This window comes from Apium graveolens, chromosome 11 (genome assembly GCF_009905375.1).
Source record: "Apium graveolens cultivar Ventura chromosome 11, ASM990537v1, whole genome shotgun sequence".
Taxonomy (NCBI): domain Eukaryota; kingdom Viridiplantae; phylum Streptophyta; class Magnoliopsida; order Apiales; family Apiaceae; genus Apium; species Apium graveolens.
In genome coordinates this window covers 33949415-33962080 of record NC_133657.1, presented here as the reverse complement: position 1 = coordinate 33962080, position 12666 = coordinate 33949415, and positions in this window count along the sequence as shown.

Sequence of the window (12666 nt, the reverse complement as noted above, 5' to 3'; positions counted from 1 at the left end):
ATTAATCACCTCAATAGTTTCCCAAATGTGTTTGAAATTTTTACAGTTCATCACATGTCTGTTCATCAAGGAATCAAGGGAATCAACTAAAATTAAATGAAGGCTAGAATCCAATGAGGCTTCTTCCTTTTCAGCAGGAGTAAAATTCTCAGGCTCTTTTGCATAGGTTCTAGCTTTGGTAATTACAACATTATCTTTTATAACCTCTGGTTCAATAACCATCGGAATTTTTGGACCCTTCTTTAACACGTCCAGATATTTGGGATTTGCAACTTGTAAAAACAAGAGCATCTTCTTCTTCGACATAATATAATTTTCTTTATCAAACAGTGGAATTTTAAAGGTTCCAACTTTTTGTGAAGTCATTATGAATTTTTGAAGAAATAAAAATTCAAGGAGTTGAAAAAATCACAAAAGTCTAGGATCTTGATTTGTTCGTTAATCAGAAGGCTCTAATACCAATTGTTAGATCCCAATATGTTTGTAGAAGGGGGGTTGAATACAAACTATACCGTTTAATCGATTTTAATGCGGAATAAAAAAGTGAAACAAAATTCAAGTTAAATAATAAAACTATTATTAAACTTGAAAGGTGTTACAACAATGGTATCATTTACAAGGGATTAATCTCAAATAGATTATCACAAATTTAGAATAAATTCGACATGAACTTTTTTTATTTTTGTAATAAAAAAGAATCAAATGCTAGAAGCAATTTGAGATTAAGTTCTAGGGATTTTGATCCGCTAGATAGTTACACAAGAACAAGAGAATGATTTCTAGTGGTTTAGATTTAACTTTAATTGCTAGAAAATCAATGATCTTGAATTGCAGTTTAGAGATGAAATATTTCTTCTACGGCTGCTGTTCTTTTATGTTCTTGAAGTAGTTGATGATAATGTTAAAAATTGAATGTCTGCTTCTCTCGTTTTTAATAATTCAATCAACAGGATCCGCTGGAACTGGCAAGACAATCGGTATGACAATTGCTTGAACTGGCATGACAATCTGTTGAACTAGCATGACAATCAGCATGACAATCTGTTGAACTAGCATGACAATCGGTATGACAATCACTTTAACTAACATGACAATCGGTATGACAATCTCCTGAACTAGCATGACAATCGATATGACAATCTGATTGTCATACCCGTTCAATTGATTGTCATGCTGAATTAATATTGAATATAAATTCAAAATCAATTCTAAAAATTCATAATATTAATTCAGAATTAATTAATCAATTAATTCAATTAATCAATAAATTAATCTTTACAGATATAATTTATTTTCTTAATTAAATTATATGATTTAATAATTAATAGATAATTAATACTACTCTTGAACATCAACCACTATTCTGAAAATCTTCTGAAAATCACTGAAAATTATGAATCAATTCCACCACTTTAATGCTGACACTCGATGTACTGTCTGGTTCATGAGTGACTAACTTCCGTGATGTTTCTTCATGTCTTGACTTTGATAACTTGATTTTCTTCAGATTAAATCCTTGTAATTATCTGATACCCTGACAAGATCTCTGTCACTTGATTAAATCCACAATCTTGATTTATATCACTGAGGCTTGATCAATTTCTTGAACTTCTTCCAGTGAAGTAATTCCTCAAGTCTTTAGATGAACATTATTTCTGAATCCTTTGACATATGTTACTTTGTGAGATCTCTTTGATGGTAGATCCATTATTAACTTGTTACATTCTTATTTGAGTTGAGTTAAATCCTCGAATAAACAAATAGGCTATGACATATGCCTTTCACATGGTAGCCTTTTAGTTTGAACTATTGTCAAAACTTCTTTTCTTGCCTTCGACCTCTAACCATCATCACATTCTCAATATGGCGTCTTCAGAATTATCTTCTTATCACGACAGTCTACTTAGACAGCCGGTCCGATCCTAAAATAACGTCAAATTCTCCTTTTTCAACAGTATCAAATTAGCATAAACTTATTGCCATAAACCTCACTCTCACAATTACTACACACTTGGTTATCATATACATGTTCATGATTTGCTAATACTTTAGTCATGATCTTATTTAATAATTGAACCTATCAATAAAATCTTGAGAAACAATGATTGAGTTACTCCCAAATCCACTTATATTTTAGCATAAAAAGAATTCACAGTAAGCATTCCTGCCATCACATCCGTATTTTGAATAACATCTTTCACCGATGTTTTATAAACTCTTTCTATCGGAGGCTTGTTCACCATCGGAGGAGTGTAGATCCAATAATTCTCAACGTATCACTGACTGGGGCTGATGATTTACAATCGTTGCCATATGCCCTGGTTTTCCTATACTTGAAACATATGAATCCAATGATTTAAACTTTGTCTGCTTGATTCTTGGTAGATTGATTTTGTTTAGAAACTTTCGTAAAGAACGACAGTACAACAAAACAACTAGAAGGATCCGTAATTCAATAAACTTAGAGTTGAAAAGAAAGAAGAAGTAATGATTTGAATATGAATGAGACAACCACATTGGTAATTAAGATGGCCAGTCTTTCATACCATATGGCATACAACACATGATTAGGTGGCGTCCCACCCGACTCTTCGTCATTCCGACAAAGCGTCTCACCATAATATTGTTTGTCCCAATCAGAGACAAAGCTTGAGGGAAAAAAGAAAAAAAAATAAATTTGAAAGGAATGCAATATCCTCATTTTTCTTATCACCGTAAAGAATTTATTAATGAAAGGAGTTCATACATATTCGGGAATCAAAAGAATATATGCTGTAGTATGGGAGAAAAGAATGATACAATTGGTCACCATCCATATTTCACTTATATACATCTTCTGAGCTTGTTCGATCAATAGATCCCATTCGATTTATTTAATAACTTCAGAAAGTCTGCTAAAATCCCTGCGTAAATTAAGCACTATGATAGATTCTTACTTATTAACTCTTGTGTCTTTAATGTCATACCTGCACGTATAATACTTTAACAATTCGATCATAATTGCGCTCTTATCGGATAACCTCAAGTTTCATCTTTGTAACTTAGAATAACCAGTAATCACTACACCATAGATGGCCTATAGCAACAATAAGAAAATGTTACAACAGGCCCAAAAAAATGTTACCACAGCCAAAAAAAGCCCTAAGGTAACATAAAAATTAAGTTGCTTTTTTTCGAGTTATCTTTGACCCCTAAGGTAACATTCCTTTTGCCCTACTGCAACCTTGAATTTTATGTTACAATAGGCTTCAAAGGTAACATCAATGTATGTCTATAGTATCAAACTATACATGTTACCTTTGCACTTAAAATTTGCAAAAAAAAATGGGCCCCACATGTAAGGCCACTGTGGGCCCCACATGTGGGTCACCAAATCATTATAACAATTTTTTCCCTACTATAACAGCTTTTTAATAATTTGCATTATATTATACTAATTTGTTTGTAATATTGAAGTACCCAATCTAACATATTTTTCAAAAAAAAATTGACATGATTTTTTTTGTAAATTGAACATGCCATAAACCTGTTTTTTATACAAGTCAATAAAATAAACAATTCAAACCACCAAACTTCAAATCGGTACAAACCCCCTTCAAATACTACTTCAGTTTTCACATAATTACCATCAACTCCACATAATCCAAAAAACAGGTACATAGTCTATAATCTAGGACGATATCAACTAAAATTTGACAATCAGTTTGACAATAATTTAGCAAGGCACGAGCTATTCTGATCTGTTCCTGCACATCATTATTTTCTGATTCAGAGGATAAAGTAGCATCCTGTTTAGCCACTGCAGGAAACAAATCAGTGAATGTAAATCCTAAGTAAAAGAGTGCACCAGAATCAATTAAAGACTAGATATATAAGACTGAAAGAAAAATCCAGGATACAAAGAAAACTTTTTTTTACAACACATTAACATTACATACACATATTTATTAGATTAGATTACAGATAAAATACACAGGAGTATTTTGCATTGAAGTGTTCCAAAAAATATTTGTTTACCCAAAAAAATCAAGAATCTCAGCAACGTGATCTGCCAAGTCATCACAGCTAACACAGGGTCATTAGTGCTCATAATAACAGCTCCCAACTGCAATAACACTTGAATATAGTACTAAATAAGAAACAATGTGATTGGTGGTGCTAAAAGGTATTTAAGCACAAGCACAGATTTTGCAAGAATAATAAATTGAACAATTAAGTTGTTGAAGTACTAACCTTATGCCCAGGAGGACTAATGTGATAAATGCAAAATTTATGGAGTAGCAACGAAAATGTTTCTGGACATATTAACAGCCCTTCAAAACAGAACATATCTGCTTAATCACATACAAAAGGAAGAAAGAGATTTTAAGCAATAGTATTTTTTTTAAATAAATTCCAAGCGCCCAAAAGCTAGGTAATATAACATAAGATATATTTTAATTCTTTGCAGAATAGATTTGTTACTGAAATCTTTATATTTGCAAAAAAATAATGGATAAATATCGTGTCTGCAACGCGCAGGCTTATAGCAAGTACCAGACCAAGGCACAGACTACATAAAATATAACTTAAACAAACAGCTTTACATTTATATCTAAGCAGATCACCTGTACATTTATATTTAAGTAGATCATATAATCAAAACCAAAACTAAAACAACAAAGTCATCTTGGGACAGTCAAACTGAAATTCATTACAGTTTTGCCTTCATAAATCATTATATTTTTCGCAAAATTAACACAAAATCCAAAAAAAAATCAAAGTAAGATAACAACATCAGTGAGGTAAAGCACATGATCCTTTGGATAGGAATCATCTAAAAATGGCTTTGTTGCAGTCAAAGCATACCCGTGAATTTCATCATAGACCATTCTTTGCATAAGATCACTTAGAACCTACAGCGACAGTCCAACTAATCAAATATAATATGTCAAAGTAACCAAAACTTATGAATAATAATCGAATGCACACCACTTCAAGGTGAAACCTGAAAACTAACCGTATAAACTTCATTGATAAACATGCAGAAATTTGTGGTATCTGCATCATTGCCACTTAAATCCAGATGGCAAGATTTCATGAAGTTATAATAAGTTTTCTTGATCTGCTCTGGCGTGGCATCTGGAATCTGTTCACATACAGAAAAGATAGTATAGTGTATCAGCATTATGTACATCATATATAACATCAACATGTGCAAAAACTACTACTTTATATTGGAACTCATCCGATTGCAATTCACATGATGAATAATATTAAAAAACCAGGTTCTGATGACAGTGATTTCACTAACAAGAAAAGTCAGATACATATTTGTAAACCGTGACAACTCAGCCATCATTCAAAGATGGTACTGATTTCACTCATAGTAGTGACTCTACAAAATTATACACTTCACTTTTTCATATTTATTAATAAAAATATGACTGATCACAATTTGTTAATAAGAACTGGCACAACCACTTGCTAAAAGATTGTAACTTTACCTTGATCATAAAACCAATTCAGTTTTTAAAGATAATTTGCTAAGGTACCTCGAAAAGTAATGATGCTTCTCAGCACTGGCTTTCACCTAAAAATCGCTTCATGAGCACAGGCCAAAAACTGTAAAATGAAAGCCCTTTTATATGTTACAACTCATAATACATTACAACTCATATAATAGCAGTAGATGCACAAAATTGAAGTCGGTTGGTTCCCGATTATACAAAATAGTTTATAAATACTCGGAAAAATAATTTATAAAATCCATAAATCATTTATAAAACCATATAACAACATAAAAATTGATAGAAAAATATCACAATTATCTATATTTTATTTTGGACCTATAAAAAATAAAATACTCAAATTTTTATCATATTTACACATCCGAACGCAGATAACACTTAACAGATAATTCACCAAAAATTCATATAATAATCATAGAATATTTATTTATTTATAAAAATAATTACACGATATATCCCGGATATTATATGTGGGATCATCCATTGAAACTTTGTTGGATCATCCGCTGAGAGTCTGGTTGAACATCTGTTGAAACTTTAGTTGATCATCCGTTGAAACCTTGTGGAACATCCGTTGAGAGCGTCTTTATAACGGTTAACTCTATTTCACTTATACAAGATTACAAAGCATTTTTAGTCCCTAACAATGCAACAAGAATTACAGAAGGGGGGTTGAATGGAATTCTTGAACCTTTTTCATAAATTATAAAATGTTCTATCTTAATAATATATAAGTGTTTGATTTGCAAAGTACGGAATAAGAAGTTAGTAAAATCAAAACACAAGTAATTAAAAACACAAGTCATTAAAAACTTTCTAGTGGATTTGAATGTATCCACCAGATATATATATTATATCAAGAGAACTCTGTGTAGCAAGATTAGCTCACAGCTGCTTACAAATATGAACAACTAAGTTTACAGAGAAATGCTAAGGATGCAGCTTACAATTGTTTCTCTGAGATAATGTTCTTGCTTAGTGTTCTTGTTGTTCTATTTACTATATATCACCAAGATTACAAAGTAATAAGACAAGATAATAAAATAAAACCTATCAAGTCTAATACTATGCTGCTTCATTACTCTATTCCAGCAACTTTGAATATATTCATAATAGCATGGAAATGGCAATGCTTCTTTGTTCTCTAAAACCCAGTTGAATCGGCTTCCTTATTCCTTTTGCATACACTCAACGCATGTGACTGTGTTGTCACTGTCAACAGATGTTTGAATTGATTATCCATCGGGTACATGATCATCCGTCGGGTTTCCTTGTTGATCATCGGTCGATTGGCATTGTTGTTTATCCGTCGGATAGCTATCTGGCACTTGACTTCACTTCATTTATGCAGAATTACAAGACATCATCTATGTACAATTAATCAACCTATTCTGCATATCTAATTAAAGTCAATATTACTTGAGTGCTACTACAGAATCTAAACAAGGTGTATGCAGAAATGTGCTACAGTCTCATTATTACACAAGCTACTCACTTGATGGATAATTAATCATCATCCGTCGGGACTATATTGAGTCATCCGTCGAGACTATATTTCTTATCCGTCGAGTGCTACATTTTTCACTAAGTAAAATCTACTAAGGTGTTTTGTTAATGAAATCATCAAGTTCACAACATATTCACAACAAGTATCTAATATTTACAATTGGCCAACCTATCTTGCATATCAATCTAGTAGTCAACATGACTTAAAACATTCTACAACATCTAGTTCTCTAAGGCATTACAATATACAGACATGTGATACTAAACTTATTAATACATAAGCTACTTTTTTAACAGATGTTAAAGTGATCATCCGTTAAAAGCTACAAAATCACTAAATTAAATCTACCAAGGTGTTTTGTTTAACTTATCATCAAGTACACAACATATTCCTAACACTTTTAAATTTTAAAAATATTATATAAAAAAGAAAAATAAAAAACATAACATTAAGTGGTATTTTCGGGCCCCTAAATAATACACCAAAAGAAGCTCGTAATAACAAAAAAAATGATTATAAACTTTACATGAAGTAACGTTATGACATTAAAATAGAAGAAGCAAAATGTTACATTGTATAGCTCTTTGGTTTGTTTTCAAAACGGTACACGATGTAGCGTGGTGACGTGACAGTTTGAGCCTTAATTTTCGGAAGTGGCATTTGGACCATTCTTTACCCCAAAATGATATTTTGGTCCATTTCTCTATAGATTATGTACTGAAAATGAGAGATGCGAGTTATAAGATTATTTTGTGTATATAACATAAACTGGTGTGAATTATATATTTGTAGTCAATTAATTTAAAAAAATTAATATTTTTTTAGCAAAATTGGTTGTATTAGTGAGGTTAGTATTCTTTGTTACTCATAGGTAATGGTTTCGACTCTTATGAATATCATTATTTTTAATATGAACATAATAAATGGGGAAAAACCTGTCTTTTAATGACTAATAAAGTAGCTCATGAGTTAGGTTCGGAAGGAAATAAAATGGCTCATAAGTTAGGTGACTTATGTTCGGAAAAGAATCGAATGGCTCATGAGTTAGGTTTGGAAGAGTTTATTTGCTCTGGAGTTAGGTTTGAAAGTCATGTTGGAGTTTAACATATACAAGAGAAGAGATAAGAGATTGGCCCCGTACAAACACACGACATGCACTAGGTCAAAGCCGCCTATGGTTACGACTTTACCTTATTTCATAACCTAACTATTCCCTCCGTCCCTCTGGATTCTTTACATATTTTTTTCTCACGCAGTTTAAGTCTACTATAAAGTATAGTTCTATAATTTACTTTTAGAATTTTCTTTTTCTGTATATAAGTTTAAACATTATATTTTTATTTTAAAAAATATTTAAAATTATTTAGGGAACCATACTTTACGGGAGCCTTAAAATGTGTGCCGATCCCCCGTTCTTCAATGTAAAGAATTCACTAGGACGGAGGGGGTATATATTTGATATAATTATTAATCGACGTGACCTCCAAATCCCACATGTAAAAAAAATCCCATATGTAAAGCTTTCGATAATATTTTCACAAAATCAAAATTTTTCTATGGTGCATATATATCTTAACAAATTCTAGTTTGAGTAGCTAATTTTGTTTTAGACGACTTATGGCTCATTTGTTAAATCTGAACAATATATTCTGAACCATTACAATTTTTGAATGAATAGCTAATCTGAACTGAATCAGTAATATCTGTTTAATATATTGTAATAAATATTCTGAATGAAAAAAATTCCAATTTTTTTACATTAAACTTTATCATTTGTTTTTTAATATTTTACCAAATTTAATTTAATTAATTACTCGAATATAAATTATTATTAGATTTTATAATAAAACAAACATTTCATATTTAATAAATTAAAGTATATACACGTTACACGGTGATAATGAAATAAATTTAATCAATTCAGTTTTTAAAAAGAAAAAAGGCTTTTCTTTCAAAAAAAGAAAAGAAGCTTTACACTAATAAAATTATATTTATATTGTTAATACTTAATACATTATAAGGGAGGAGTAAAGATGACACATGGTAACACATATCCATTTGAACCATTTTTTTTCCTTTTATTTTTGCCATAACGGGAGATCAAGTTGGGTTAATACTTTTTAATATTTTTTCCTTTTTCTTTTTCCATATTACTGTGAGATAGTGTAGTGTTTTGGCACTAAAACAGTACTACATCATCTAGCGTTTTGCCCCTAAAACACTATTTCATCTAGCGTTTTATATATTTTTTTATAAAAAATATTTTAGACCCAAATAAAAATTTGTTAAACCCTATAATAATAAAAAAGTATTTTAAATTATTTTTAAAAGGCAAAAGGGGATTGGTGAACCGTAAAATGTTAAAAATCATTAAATTTAACTAAATTTAAAAAAAATTTAATGTAAAATTTACTATTTTGGTTCATAGGCTTTAGGGCCTCCCCTAGATTAAATTAAGGTTTAGGCTCTAGAGTTTAGGGCCCTTAAACCCAAAATCCTAAATTGGTGTAACATGTTTTTTAATATTTCTAAAACCCAAAAGGGATTAGTGAACCCTAAAATATTAAAAATTGTTAAATTATGGTATTCTTTTAAATTTTAAAAATATTAAATAAAAAAGAAATATAAAAAACATGACATTAAGTGGTATTTTCGGGGCCCTAAATAATACACCAAAAGAAGCTCGTAACAACAAAAATAAAACAAAAATAATTATAAACTTTACATGAAGTAATGTTATGACATTAAAACAAAAGAAGTGAAACGCTACATCGTGTAGCACTTTGGTTTGTTTTCAAAACGGTACACGATGTAGCGCGGTAAGGTGACAGTTTGGGCCTTAATTTCCAGAAGTGGCATTTTGACCATTATTTACTCCAAAGTGACATTTTGGTCCATTTCTCTATATATTATGTACTGAAAATGACATATGCGAGTTATAAGATTATTTTGTTTACATAAAATAAACCGGTGTGGATTATATATTAATAAACCGGTGTGGATTATATATTTGTAGTTAATTAATTTAAAAAAAACTTAATAATTTTTTAGCAAAATTGGTTGTATTTGTGAGTTTAGTATTCTTTGTTACTCACGGGTAATGGTTTCGACTCTTATGAATATCATTATTTTTAATTTTAACATAATAAATGGGGAAAATCTGTCTTTTAATGACTAATAAAATAGCTCATGATTTAGGTTCAGAAGGAAATAAAATGGCTCATAAGTTAGGTGACTTATGTTTGAAAAAGAATCGAATGGCTCATGAGTTAGTTTTGGAAGAGTTTATTCGTTCTGGAGTTAGGTTTGAAAGTTATGATGGAGTTTAATATATACAAGAGAAGAGATAAGAGATTGGATCCCTCTCGCGATAAATCCTATTTTCGTCCCTTCCTGGAATGCAGGCTTAAGTAGGTGGAACCACAAATATTTTTCACTGTCTAATATATATAAGCTTCTTAAAATTGCCTAATTGACAGATTTCAGAGATAGGCAATAGATTCATGAGAGGGATATAATAAAGTGGACATGCATGTCTTGTCTATATATTATCTCTGGAATCTTTTGATTAGGATATTGGAGATATTGTAGAATACCAGGCTAGTTATTATTTATGATTTTAAGGGTATAAGATTAATAATTTCTAGAAACATATGTTTAGCTACTGGATTGTATATAAAAGGATCTAGTTGTATTGGAAGCATCTAAAAGGATCTGATTGTATTGGAGCATCATTGAAATATTGTTGATATATGTTGTGAAAGCAAAATTAGTAAACAAGTATAATAAAATAAATAAAAATTACATAAGACAAAAATTTACGTGTTCAAAAATTCATACTCTACAAGCCGCACTAATTTTATATTGATCTCTCATAATATATTGTATTATGATTTTACAATGACATGAGAATATTTAGAAGAGAAGAAATCGGGCTTCACTTAAATTATAGTCCATATTTGAAAAGTTACTAATTCATAAAATAAACTGAACCTGAAAAGTATACATGGGCTGAAAAGTATACATGGGCTTAATTAGTAGACTCCACAAACCCAACAATCTATCACTTGGAGTCTGACCATATTTACACTTCACTCTTGTAAATCTAGTAAAATCAATACTTCGATCAATAACTCCAACTAGTGCAGCACCTTTTCATCAATCATTTCTGAAGGCCAGTTGAAACAACACAAAACTTTAATTTTTCATTAGTAACCACCTTAGTCAACATATCTGCAGGATTCTTTAAACCAAGGATTTTCTTCAAGAACAAATGTACCATTTCTTATCAACTCTCTTGTAAAGTGATATCTCAGTTGAATATACTTTGTCCAAGCTTGAAACACGAGATTCTTCGCAAGATCAATGACACTCTCACTGTCGCTATACAAAGCACTATTCATATTTTCTTGCCCAACTCCTCAAGAAATTTTTTCAACTAAATCATCTCATTGCTAGCTACAGAGATAGCCATATATTATGTTTCTTTGGTTGAAAGAGCAACACTCTTTTGAATTCGAGAAATACAACTCACTCCGGTGCCACCCAAAGTGAAAATATAACCCATTGTACTTTTTATTGTATCCAAACATCCCCCCAAATCTGCATCAGAGAACCCTTTCAAGATAATGTTGTTCTTACTGAAACATAATTCAACCTTTGATGTGCCTTGCGAGTCGCATAACAACTACTTGATTGTTCCCAATACTCTCTTCCTGGATTAGACATACATCCGCTAACAACTCTCACTGTATGAACAATATTCGGCCTTGTACACACCATAACATACATCAAACTTTCAATCGTAGATGCATAAAGAACTTTAGCCATATATTTCTTCTCTTCATCCGTTTTAGGGGATTGATTCTTTGTGAGATTAAAGTGAATCACCCACGTGTACTTCTTGTCTTCGTATCATGGACACTGAATTTTTGCAATAATTTCTCAACATACTTCTCTTGAGATAATTTCAAAGTACCTTAAGATCAATCCTTTATGATGCACATATCAGGTATCTTTTTTTTGCACCGATATCCTTCATCTCAAACTCCTCAGACATCCGTCTCTTTAGCCTGTTGATTTCCCTCATGTTTGATCATGCTATCAACATGTCATCAACATACAACAATAATATGATATAAGATGAATCAAACTTTTTAAAGTAACAACAATATTCTATCGCACTCCTCTTGTACCCATTCTTCATCATAAAGCCGTCAAACTTCAAGTACCATTATCTTGGTGTTTGCTTTAAACAATACAAGTTTTTTATAAGCTTGCAAACAAGGCTTTCAGTCCCAGCTCCCTAAAATCCCTCTAGATGAACTATTTAGATGTCTTAGTCAAGATCATCATGTAAGAACGAGATCTTAACATCTAGTTGCTCTAGATATAACTACTCTGCAGCCATAATATTTAGCACAATTCTAACAGTAGTCATCTTAAAAGTGGGAAAAAATATATAATTATAGTCAATACCTTTTTTTATTGATAGCCTTTGACCATTAACCTTGCCTTGTATCTCTTGTTGTCATAATATTCTTCTTTGATCCGGAACACCCACTTATTCTATAAAGCCTTCTTTCCTGCTAGTAACTCTGTTAAATACCAAGTCTCATTCTTCTCAAGAGAACTCATCTTCTCTTCCAT